At 40.8% G+C, this 12,634-nt stretch overlaps 1 pseudogene; it reads left to right on the top strand.

Annotated features, from left to right (window-relative positions):
- The first annotated feature begins 7,322 nt into the window (after positions 1–7,322).
- LOC123457663 lies at positions 7,323–8,257 on the top strand (annotated as a pseudogene).
- Positions 8,258–12,634: the final 4,377 nt, after the last annotated feature.

The following is a 12,634-nucleotide window of genomic DNA, read 5'->3' as shown; positions in this document are numbered from 1 at the left end:
GGGTTTTAACTATTATGTGTCTTGGAGGGTTTCTTCTTTGGTCCTGCCTTTTTTAAAAAAAATATTTTTATTGATTTATTTGACAGACAGAAAGAAGGAGAAAGAGAAGGAGAGAGAGAGAGAGAGTCCACACCAGGGCTCCAGCCACTGCAAATGAACTCCAGACGAGTGCACCCCCTTGTGCATCTGGCTAACATGGGCCCTGGGGAATTGAACCTGGGTCCTTTGGCTTTGCAGACAAATGCCTTAAATGCTAAGCCATATCTCCAGCCTGGTGCTGCCTGTTTGGTGTTCTGTGGGCTTCTTATATCTGGATGGGCCTTGTTTTTGCAAGATTTGGAAATTTTTCTTCAATAATTTTGTTGAGTATATTTTCTGTGCCTCCAGTTTGGATTTCCTCTCCTGGTATGCTCATGATCCAGATGTCTGGTCATTTTAGAGTGCCCCACAGTTCCCTCATATTCTGTGCACTGTAGTTTTTGAACTTAGCAGTGTATGTACTCCCAATAAATTTCTTCTGTCTTATCTTCTGGGTCAGAGGTTCTGTCTTCCACTGAGTAACTCTGTTGGTGAGTTGTTCTAGAGACATTTTTATAATTTTTATTTGATTTTTGTTTTTTGTTGTGTTATTTTGTATTGTGTTCATCTCTTTTTTGAGGTATGATTTCAACTCAAGTTCTGATTTTCTTGATGTTTCCTATAGTTCATTCTTGCATTTCATCAAGTCTTCAGTAAGCTTAACCAACTGATTGTTGAGGTCTTCCATTTCTTGGCTTACCTTCAATTTATTAATATCTCTTTGGAGAGTTATAACATTTTCTTCAATCAAGTTAAGCCTACTGTCAAAGGCTGAATGCTCTAGGAGATGATTCTGTTCAATTCCATTGATACAATTATTGGTTCTTTGGTAGTTTGCTTCAAGCTCAATGATTGTTTTTTTATTAGGGTCTCATTGGTTGCTGTGTTTTCATTTTGGGAATGAATTTCTGTTGATTTCTCTTTGATTTAATCCTAGGCTTCCATGTTAGGACTAGGCATCCTTGGTGGAGATCTCAGTGTTCTGACTTTCATTGGCTTTGTTTGAATTGTTGTCTACCCAGATGAGGAAGACTCTATTGAGGAGGAAGTAAGTTTTTGTCCTTTGGCCTGTTTACCATCTGAACTCAGGTGAACAGGGATGCTGGTACCTAGTGGCCAGTCAGGGTACCAGAGCAAAAATTTGATTTCAGAGCTCACACAGGAGCCAGGCCTCCCCAAGCAAAGGACAGTGGGGCCTACCAGGACTGGGGAACTAGGAGAAGCAAGAGAACTGGGATCTGGCCTGCTTCATGCCAAGCCTTCTAGGACACTTAACAGTGCAGGCAATCCAGAATGGGGAGGTGGGAGGAGCCCAGATACTGGGGTCCGGCCTACTCACTCCAGATCACCATGCCCACCCACCCACTGTCCATTCAAGGAACTCTTTTTTTTTTAATTTTTATTTATTTATTTATTTGAGAGCGACAGACACAGAGAGAAAGACAGATAGAGGAAGAGAGAGAGAATGGGCACACCAGGGCTTCCATCCTCTGCAAACGAACTCCAGACGTGTGCGCCCCCTTGTGCATCTGGCTAACGTGGGACCTGGGGAACCGAGCCTCGAACTGGGGTCCTTAGGCTTCACAGGCAAGCGCTTAACCACTAAACCATCTCTCCAGCCCATTCAAGGAACTCTTAACAGGAAAGTGGGAAGAACCCAGAAATGGGTCTGGTCTATACAGTTCAGACTGCTGTGCCTGTCTACACACTGACCAGACAAGGAACTTAGACCCTGGAGGTGTGCCAAGCTTTAATTTTTTGACTATTTAATATATGCATATAATGTATTGATCATATTAATCTCAACCTTATCCTATCTTATTCACTTTCCACTCCCACTAAGTCTTTTCTTCCCAATTAGTCTCTTTCCTACTTTCATTTTTTTTTCTATGACTACTGAGTTTAAGGGTTGCTTACATGAGGACTGGTGAGATGTAACTTTCTAGAGAATGGATAAGTTATCAGTGGCTACATCACTAAGAACATGACCCTCTTCTCCTAGTAACCATTAACTGCCAATAGATCATGAATGGGTGAGATCATCTGAGCCCCTTCCCCATTTACAATGGAATGTCAAAAGATCCAGTTGTGCAGGAACCCACAACTACTGTGAGTTCATGAGAGTAATGACTATATTGTGTCCAGAATTCCACAACACTCCTCCCTCTTCTCTGACTCTGCCATTCTTTCCCCTCTTCCATGATTCCTGAACATTGGATGGGTAATATAGATGTCCTGTTTAAGAATATACTTAACAGACATTTATTCCCAGCACTTTGACCAAATAAACATCTCTGCATTAACTCAAGCCCATTGCAAATAGATCATCTTATCATGGCTGACAACAGCACTAATCTATGGGCATAACCATACATACTTAGAAGGTCATTTGAAAATGCTATCAAGTTAGCAACCATAGGGAGATTTCCTTCTATAACCTATTAATTCCTCTACTATGGGCTTTTGACCAGGTTTAAAGTACCTGGTATGAATTCTCTCCTGTGGAACTGGCCTTCAATCCAATCAGAAAGTGGTTGGCAATTTCCTAACAGTCATGACTGTAGCCAGTGGGCACATCTTGCTTGGCAGGTTGGTTGTGTAGATCATAAGGCTTGCAGCTAGATAAGACTGTTAATGAATCTTCTTCCCCAGCAACCTTCAATGCATCTTCTAGCACTATGACAGCTATTCAGTGGGGAGGAAGCTTCCAGCTCAGTTCCAGTTTGATTTCTCTGTGTCCTACAATTGAAGCATGTGGTGCTTGTGGCCATAGGGTAATACTATGTAGTTTTGGTGAGGAAACCAGAGCATTTGAAACACCTTGTGTTATTTGAGGGAGTCTCCATGGACTCTCTGACCAAAACTCATAGAGATGCATCTCACATACAGCATGGGAATTTTCATTTAATAATGTTTATATGGCTTCTGGTCACTGTTTGAGTTTATGCATTATTCTTTTTTCTTTCTTCCTTTTTTTTGGTTTTTCAAGGTAGGGTCTTGCTCAAGCCCAGACTGACCTGGACTTCACTATTTATTCTCAGGGTGGCCTCAAACTTATGGTGATCCTCCTACCTCTGCCTTCCCAGTGTTAGGATTAAAGGTGTGCACCACCACACCTGGCCTTTTTTCTTTTTATTTATTTTGAATTAAGTAGAGACTTTGAATGGACACATCATATGCTTGTACCATTATTTCCTTCCTCCCTGCCCCTGCTCCACAGAGGGCCATCCTTACTTGGAGTATTCAGTTTTAATTCATTCAAAGTTTTGTTTTTGTATAGCTACTTTCTAATAGTAATATCATATTTTTCAAGGTCTTTGGCCTCTAATTTGTGATCATGTTCGCATGTTCTATTGTATATTATTTAGCAATTTATGTTTTACTCCTAAATGCTTAATTCAGAATTTTTCTTTTTGGCGTTATCAAGGTAGGGTCTCACTCTAACCCAGGCTGACTTGGAGTTCACTGTGTAGTCTCAGGGTGTCCTCAAAGTCATGGCGATCCTCCTACCTCTGCCTTCTGAGTGCTAGGATTAAAGGTGTGTGCCACCACACCAGGCTAATTCAGAACTTTTTTTTTTTTTTGAGGTAGGGTCTCATTCTAGCTCAGGCTGACCTGGAATTCACTATCTAGTCTCAAGGTGGCCTCAAACTTATGGTGATCTTCCTACCTCTCCAAGTACTGGGATTAAAGGTATGCACCACCATGCCTGGCTTAATTAGAATTTTTAGTAGTGATGAAATATCAAGTTTAAGTTCCCCCAAGGATATCAATGATACTATTAATTTGAACATTTTATCTTATTTCTACTTTATGATAAATGCCTTTCTAAAAAAACATATGGAACATTTTAGCCTGAAATCATAGAAAAAAAGAGGCAAAATGAAAGGGACATATATGCTTCATAGCAGGTGTGATAGACACAGCACTGAGATGAACTTCCAGACCAGGCACAGTTATGGAGGAAGGGATTTATTGAATCTTACAGATCCAGGGGAAGATCCATAATGACAGAAGAAGCTGGCCTGCTTTCATAGGTCCAAGCAGAGAGGAAAAAACACAAGCCATAAGCCACAAGCTCAAAAGCCACACAACAAGCAAACATTTCAGGAACTTCAGGCACTTTGCATATCTTTAGACTGGAATTGCAAATCCAACACCACACCTTAGGGCTGGACCTTAAGATCTGCCCAGTGACACCTCCTCCAGCCAGGTGGCTGCAGACCCAAAGTACAAACTAATAAAATACTGAATGTATTGGGGGGAAATCTATTCAAACTGTCACATCAGGCAATGAAAATATTCAAATTTTCTTTAATTCTCATGGATCACATTAGATGAAACGTTTCAACTGGAGCTGCTTTATTTAGAGACCTTGTTTTGTGTTACATATTGTTATTGTTAGCACGAGGAGGTAGTATGACTTATTGAATCTATAGGAGGGTTGTTGACATGTGTGAGCATGTCTGAGGGAGAACCCCCATTCCTCTCTTCATAGTCTTTGCTGCTGTCTCCCCATCTGGAACCATTCATCTGGTCAGCCGTAATAGTGCTCTCAGAGGACAAGCTCTTTGAGTTCTCAGTGGTTTTGGAGATAGAGGAGGCAAAATGACTTGTGGAATCGTGGGGGAGAAAAACTACTTCCAAATTGAATGAGCATTTTCTTTTATACTTCTTAATGTTGTAAGACTAGTGAAGGACACTTCCCTAAGTTAAGGGCTGCTGTTACTGAGGAAAAAAGAACCTTGGGAAAGGGGGAAATGAGCAGTGTGAATGTTCCTTGATATCCCGTCTGGAATTTCTGGAATTCATGTGTTAGTAATTTTATGGTATTTGGAGGTGAAACCTGGAGGGAGGTGGAGTTATGATTACTTTGCCTTCAGCAATAGCTTGGGTGAGTGGCTTGGATGACTGAGTCAGTGGCATTGCTATATGTTACATGTTTTTTTGTTTATTTTTACTAGGAAGAAGCTAATGAGTGCTTGCTTCTATAGGTAGCATCCCCCTAATAGTATAGAAGCCTATTCCATTTAAGTTTAACTTGGTGAACCAATGAGTTTATGATGGGTTTTTGGACAGAGCATGGGTGAGGGGTTACTTACAGGAGCATAGAGACCCCAAAGCAGCCGCATAGGTAGAGCTCTTATCTCCTGACCTTCTATAAACTCTATCTTCCACTGAGACTGTGAGACCTTGGGCATCATTGCATACAGCTAGCACTGGGCAGCTGAGATCTCAGGTTAGGGTCTGACTAAGGATGCCAACATATTCAGTGTGGAGAGTGGCTTGTGTGTAGTTTCAACTGCTTCTGATGAAGATGACATTAGTTGTTCTTCTCGTGGGACCATGTCATGTAACATATAAAAGGGAGATCATCCTGGACCACTCTGTTTCACCATATGGAAGGAAGGCCATCAAATGCAGAACAGACATCATCATTATGCTTTTGGACTTCCCAGCCTATAGAACTGTGAACTAATCAATCTGCATTCAGTATAAATGCTCTCTAGTTATAGCACTTGAAAATGGATATTTTTTGAGGCACAGGAGAAGGGCACAGGGTTTGGACCACAACTGTATTAAAGGGATACTTCATGAAGAAGAGTTATCAAGTTCATAGAAGGCAATATTAGTATATAAATATTATTCTAGGATTAATTTTATTTTAAAATATTGTATTTACTTATTTATTTGCAAGCAGAGGGAGATGGAGAGGGGAGACAGACAGAGCGAAAGGGTGTGCCAGAGCCTCCAGCCATTGTAAGCAAACTCCATATGAACCCATGAACTACTTTGTGCACCTTGCTTTACGTACGTGCTGGGGGATTGAACTCTGGTTGTTAGGCTTTGCAGGCATGTGCTTTAACCACTAAACCAACTCTCCAGCTCAATTTTATATTTATATTTTAATATTAATGTAGATTACTATATTTTACTTGAATAGCTAACTAAATTCAGAATACCTTGTGATAAATGAGAAAGACACCTTGGCTGAAAGGTAGATTTATTCTATAGTACACCTTTAGAAGTTTTTTAGTTTATTTTATATATATTATAACAGATCATACTCTTTCAAATCCCCTCTCCTTGGCTCCCATTACTCTGTGAGTCCTCCTCAGTGGGATTATGGTATCCATTGTAGGATCATAAAGGCCTCAGTCAGTCCCTGAAGTGTGGGGACTGTGCCTCAGGCTTTTTCTATCCACTCTGTGGCTCTTACAATCTTTCTGTCCTCCCCTTCTGCAATGTTCCCTGTGCTGTAGAAGGCCTGGTGGCAGTCTGATTTAGTGTTGAGTTCTCTGTAGCCTCTGGATTTCTGCTATGATGACTTTTGATGGATCACTGTGAATCAGTTTCTTTTTTAAAATTTGTGTTGTTTATTTTTATTTGAGAGTGACATAGAGAGAGAGAGAGAGAGAGAGAGAGAGAGAGAGAGAGAGAGAGAGAGAGAAAATGGGCACCCCAAGGCCTCCAGCCACTGTAAACAAACTCTAAACGCATGCACCACCTTGTGCAATTGGCTTATGTGGGTCCTGGGGAATCAAGCCACAAACCAGGGTCCTTAGGCTTCACAGGCAAGCGCTTAACCACTAAGCCATTGCTCCAGCCCTGAATCACACTTTCTTTGTGACTATAGATAACTAAACATTTTTCTGATTCTCATTATTTGATGCTAAAATAAAATACAGCTAAGCAAGGTGGCTTGCCTATAACTCTAGCACTTAGGAGGTCAAAGTAAGAGGATTGCCATAGATTTGAGGACAGCCTTGGCTATAGAGTCAGTCCCAGAACAGCACCAGCTAGAGTGAGACCCTGCCTCAAAATAACAACAAACAAAATAAAAGTGTTAGATTGTTAGTACTTAATGCTGCAAGTACTTAATGCTGAAAGACTGCATAGTAAGAACATAGTGCATCAGTATGTTATTTCTAGAATGCTTTAAATGAAGATAAATCATTAAACTTTTTAAAAACTATTTTATTTCTTTATTTATTTGAGAGAGAGAGAGAGAGGAAGAGTCAGAGAGAATGGGCACACCAGGGCCTCTAGCCACTGCAAACAAACTCCAGACACATGCATCCTGTGCATCTGGCTTACGTGGGTCCTGGGGAATCAACCAGGGTCCTTAGGCTTTGCAGGCAAATGCCTTAACTGCTAAGCAATTTCCCCAGCTCTCATACTAAACTTTTTGATATTTTGCAGGTTTCTCACAATTTGATGTTCAACACACTGGAGTTGAATCCATGACCAATGCCAATAACATGCCTGAGTTAATTTTCACGGGTCTTTTCCAGGATCCAGAGGTGCAGAAGGTGTGCTTTGTGCTGTTTCTCCCTCTGTACCTTGCCATGATACTGGGAAATGGCCTCATTGTTGTGACAGCCAACATGAGTAAAAGTCTGTGTTCCCCCATGTACATCTTTCTCAGCTCCCTGTCTCTGGTAGAGATCTATTACTCCTCTACCATTGTCCTTAAGTTCATCACTGACTTACTTTCCAAGATGAAAACCATTTCCCTGAAGGGCTGCTTCACTCAGATATTCTTCTCCTGTTTCTTCTGGGTTGTTGAGGTCCTTTTGCTTGTGGTGATGACCTATGACCGCTACATGGCCATCTGCAAGCCTCTTCACTATATGATAATCATGAGTCATCCACTGTGGCACATGCTGGTGGCTGGTTCCTGACTGGGGGGGCATTGTTCACTCCATAATCCAGATTGTCATTACCATCCCTTTGCCCTTCTGGGGTCCCAATGTGATTGACCTGCAGCTATTATTCAAGCTGGCCTGCACAGACTCGTGTGTGTGTGTGTGTGTGTGTGTGTGTGTGTGTGTGTGTGTGTTGGGGAGGGGTTGTTGTGTTGGCCAACAGTGGTTTAATCTGTCTTCTCACTGCTCATCTTGGTGTTCTCTTATGTCATCATCCTGGCCAGCTTGAGGAACATTCTGCAGAGGGGAGATGCAAGGCCCTCTCCACCTGCGCCTCTCAATCACTGTGGTCATCTTGTTTTTTGTCCAGGTACTGTCATCTGCATGAGACCCTCCTCTACCTTCACTGTGGACAAACTCGTGGCTATGGTCTACACAGTCATCACCCCATGCTGAACTCTGTTGTCTACACATTCAGAAATACAGAGGTTAAAAATGAAATGTAAAAGTTGTGGGTCAAAAAGAACTGAGTGGTCACAACTGTATTAAAAATGTCTTGTTTTATGCTTATTTAAATGGATTTTGATTTAATTGGGTATTTTATCAGTAGCAGAAGAAAATGTGAGAATATAGTTTGTACTGTCAAATGTACTGATTCTCTTCAGTTTGGAATACTTGGTTTCTTGATGTAATTCCAAGGACTGATATTAATCTCATTGGATCCACGATCTTTATCAATATTATTGATTTGAATAACTATTGGCTAAAACCAAGGGAAATGTAAAATGGACACTATGGCACAAAACACCGACTTTGGGATTTCCTACCAAGCCCAGCATTCATAATAGACCACAATATCAAAATGACATTGATTGTACTCATCAACAAGAATTATAAAATGAAATTATCTTACAAAAAGTCATTTCCACTCACATTGGTGGAAGAAATCACATGATCCACAGTAAAGTTGGGACCAGAGGAGTGGGACTACTGCTAGATACTGTACTGTGTGGCTTTGGCTTTTTTACTAATTTTCAATAGGAATGTGGAAGGATTTGAAATGTTGGCCTAAGAAATGCCTTGCAGTGCTCTAAGTAGAGCTTGATGGACTATTCTGGTCAGAGTTGAAAGACCTGAATGCAGTAAGAACTATGGACTGTGAAGTTCGGCTTGTGAGGGTGAGAAAGAGCTTTGCCTGGACTGGGCTAGAAGCAGTTTGTGTGAGAGGTTTGCTGTTATGGCTGTGTCCTGAGAAGTTGTGCAGGGTTGCATTGTATAGAGATGGACTAGTGGGAGCAGAAGGATAAAGCACAGGAATGAAATCTTTGGGCTGAAACTGTTTAGCTGCAATTATATGAGAGATTAAAACTTTTGAGATTGGGTCAGATGACCTTCATTGGGACAACAGGAAGGATGAAAACTCTTTTAGAAGGGGCCTGAATGCTGAAGGAGTGTCCTGATCTTCAAAGTCTGCTTTATTTCTCCCCTGGTTTAACAAATTGGCACCCTATCTGGTAATATGTAGTAAAAGAAGTGCAGGAAAGAGAGGGTCATTGAATTTGCAACATGGTCTTGTGTTTTGGAAATGGCCATGGGTAGTGTGAAGCAGGTTTGTTGGATGCCTTCACAGAGACCCAATGGAGCCATGAGGATGGACTTTGGGTTGCAGTGGAGACCCAGTGGAGATGCTGGGACACTGAGAACGCTCTTAAGGAAAGATACCGGCCCTGGCTGAAGTTTTCCAGGACTATGAGTAGCCTAGCTGGAGAGGTGGAATTGTAGCTCCAGAGACTTGTTACTAGCTAGAGTTGTTGGACTTGGAGCTAAAGAATTTGATGTTTGCCCTGTTTCAATCTTGTATTGGTTGAATATTTGTTTTCTATGCCCAATGCTATCTTTTGCAATGTGAATGTTTATTCTGTGCCATTTTTTTGGCATTATGGTTCATTTAAAAGATCTTGGACTATGAGAATGTTTGAACATCATTAAGATTGATAAAAACTATTGGAACATTTAAAGTTGGACTGAATGCATTGCATTTTACATCATGGATGGTTATCAGTTTATGGGAGCCAGGGCCAGATTGTGGTGGTTTGATTCAGGTGTCCCCCATAAATTTAGATGTCCTGAATGTTAGGTTACCAGCTGATGGAGATTTGGGAATTAATGCCTTCTGGAGGCAGTGTCTTGTTGGGAGCAGGCTTATGAGTATTATAGCCAGTTTCCCCTTGCCAGTGGTTGACATACTCTCCTGCCATTATTGTCCATCTAATGTTGGCCAAGAAGTGATATCCACCCTCTGTTCATGCCATCGTTTCCCCCTCCCATCACAGAGTTTCCCATTGAGTCCATAGTCAAAATAAACCCTTTTTTCCACAAGCTGCTCTTGGTCTGGTAATTTCTGTCTGCAATGCGAACCTGACTGTCACACCACTCATCCAGGTGTAAAAATAAAAAATATTAGAAGAGGCTTATTACCTCACCTTGTAAAATAGAAAGGCAGAGCAATTTCCCCTGAATTAGTCAAGGCTTCACTGTCACGATTAATCATCACAGTCCCCATATACATTTCTATTTCATATTGGTTGTGGTGATGTGAACATAAAATGCTTGTGATTAAGTCTCATACTTAAGCCGCAGCTTGTAGAACCTCTGGGATGGGTGTTTTGCTGGAGGAGGTATGTTCTTGGGTACGGACCTTGGGGTATTATAGTACATACCCCTGGCCACACTCGGCTCACTCTACTTCGTCCCAGCTGACTGCATCACATGATGAAATTTCCCCTCCAAACTTCAAGCTAGCAACAAACCCTTTCTTTCCATACATTGTTCTGGCTATGGTTCATCCCAGCAAGAAGAAGGTAACTGCTATAGTCATATCCCTTATTTTAAGTAGACATGTATGTTACTTTTATTTTTATTGGCATTTGTTGGTAGCAGGAGATAAGAGTTGCTACAATGTTATTTCACCTTTAAGAATCCACATGTCACCCACAGTCCCACCAAATTATGAACAATTTAGAGACTATCATAAAATTGGTCCTTTTCAGCTTTGCAGGGACTAAGCTCTGCACTGAATATGCTAAGCATCTGTCCACCTTTCCCGAGTACCAGTGGGCTACTGGCAGTAGTTTCTTCAGAGCAGGGAAGGATCATCCTGGAGGTCTTATACGCTTCAACAGTTCTTACCCTTCTTCTGTAGGTGCTCAATATTTAAGTGTATAATTGTCAGCAACATCATCAACCTTTCTCATTTTCCTTAAAGTCTCCATTAATCACATCCATAGCTGATACCATCAATTTTTGAGGAAATGCTTACCTGCAGTTACTTTATATTCCTTCTCCATATGGCAAATCCTATATACTTTTAGGAACTAGGTTAATATTAACTCTCTTGGGCTGGAGAGATGGCTTAGTGATTAAGGCACTTGCCTGCAAAGCCTAACAACTTGAGTTTGATTTCCCAGTACTCACCTAAACCTAGATGCACAAAGTGGAGCATGCATCTGCAGCTCATTTGTAGTGGCTGGAGGCCCTAACACACCCATTCTCACCTCCCCCCTTTGTGTGCGTGTCTCATTCTGCTGCAAATAAATAAGAAATATTTTTAAAAAATTGGGCTGGAGAAATGGTTTAGTGGTTAAGGTACTTGCCTGCAAAGCCAAAGGACCCAAGTTCAATACCCCATGACCCTCATAAGCCAGATGCACAAGAGGGCGCACACATCTGGAGTGTGTTTGCAGTGGCTGGAGGCCCTGGAGTGCCCATTCTCTCCCCCTTTCTATTTAGCCCTGCCTAGTTCTCTCTCTCTCTCAAATAAATAAAGAAAAATAAAAAATATATTTTAAAATATTTTAAAATTTTAACTCTCTTATAAGTCTTTTAATGAACTTTCTCCTTCTTAGGAAGAATTTGATTTCCTTTCCCTAGTCACTTAACATTTGCATGACATCATTATCTTAACAATTTTAGTGTGATAATTTGTGTATAATTCTCATTAGACTATATGGGTCTCAAAGGATAGGGCTATGCATTGTCTCTTCTTTGTACTTCTATACACTTTATTTTTAATGGATGCTTATAAGTTTTTTGTTAAGTCAATAATTCTTGCAATACACATGCAATCCTTGTAGTATTAAATAGCATAAAAATATATTTTGTTTGTTGAGGTGGAGTATCACTCTAGCCCAAGTTGACCTAGAATTCACTTTGTAGTCTCAGGATGGCCTTGAACTCACAGCAATCCTCCTACCTCTGCCTCTCAAGTGCTGGGATTAAAGGTGTGAGCCACCATGCCCAGATCACAAAATATTTTTAAAAGATATTTTATTTATTTATTTGGGAGAGACAGAGAGAAAGAAAGAGAGAGAGAGAGAGAGAGAGAGAGAGAGAGAGAGAATGGTCATGCCAGGGCCTCCTGTCACTGCAAACAAAATCCAGGTGCATGTGCCACCTTATGCATCTGGCTTATGGGCTTATATAGGTCCTGGGGAATCGAACTGAGCTCTTTTGGCTTTGTAGGCAAACACCTTAACCACTAAGCCATCTCTCCAGCCCAAATTAAATCACATAAAACTTTTTGAACATTTTTGTGTTGGGGAGCACAGCTTTTCTTGTTAAAAATTTAAAGGCTTGGGCTCTGAAATTCATTAGGCTTTTCCAGTTGTATATCAGGCACAAACATCTTCACTAGATTTTGGGAACAACTGCTTTTGCCTAACTTAATATGATTAGCACTGATAACACTCATAAAATGGTACTGATATTAAATCAGATAATATACATATTAAGCTTTTAGAAATAAATGTGGTTCTTAATAAATATTAATCATCATCATGGTAATTAGTACTGGTCATTAATTTCATTTGGTATGGGGATTGCATCCCTGTACCTGGTCATTTTGTTTT

This window comes from Jaculus jaculus, chromosome 1 (assembly GCF_020740685.1).
Source record: "Jaculus jaculus isolate mJacJac1 chromosome 1, mJacJac1.mat.Y.cur, whole genome shotgun sequence".
Classification (NCBI taxonomy): Eukaryota; Metazoa; Chordata; class Mammalia; order Rodentia; family Dipodidae; genus Jaculus; species Jaculus jaculus.
The sequence above is the reverse complement of the archived record's forward strand: the minus strand, read 5'-3'. Positions and strand labels throughout refer to the sequence as shown.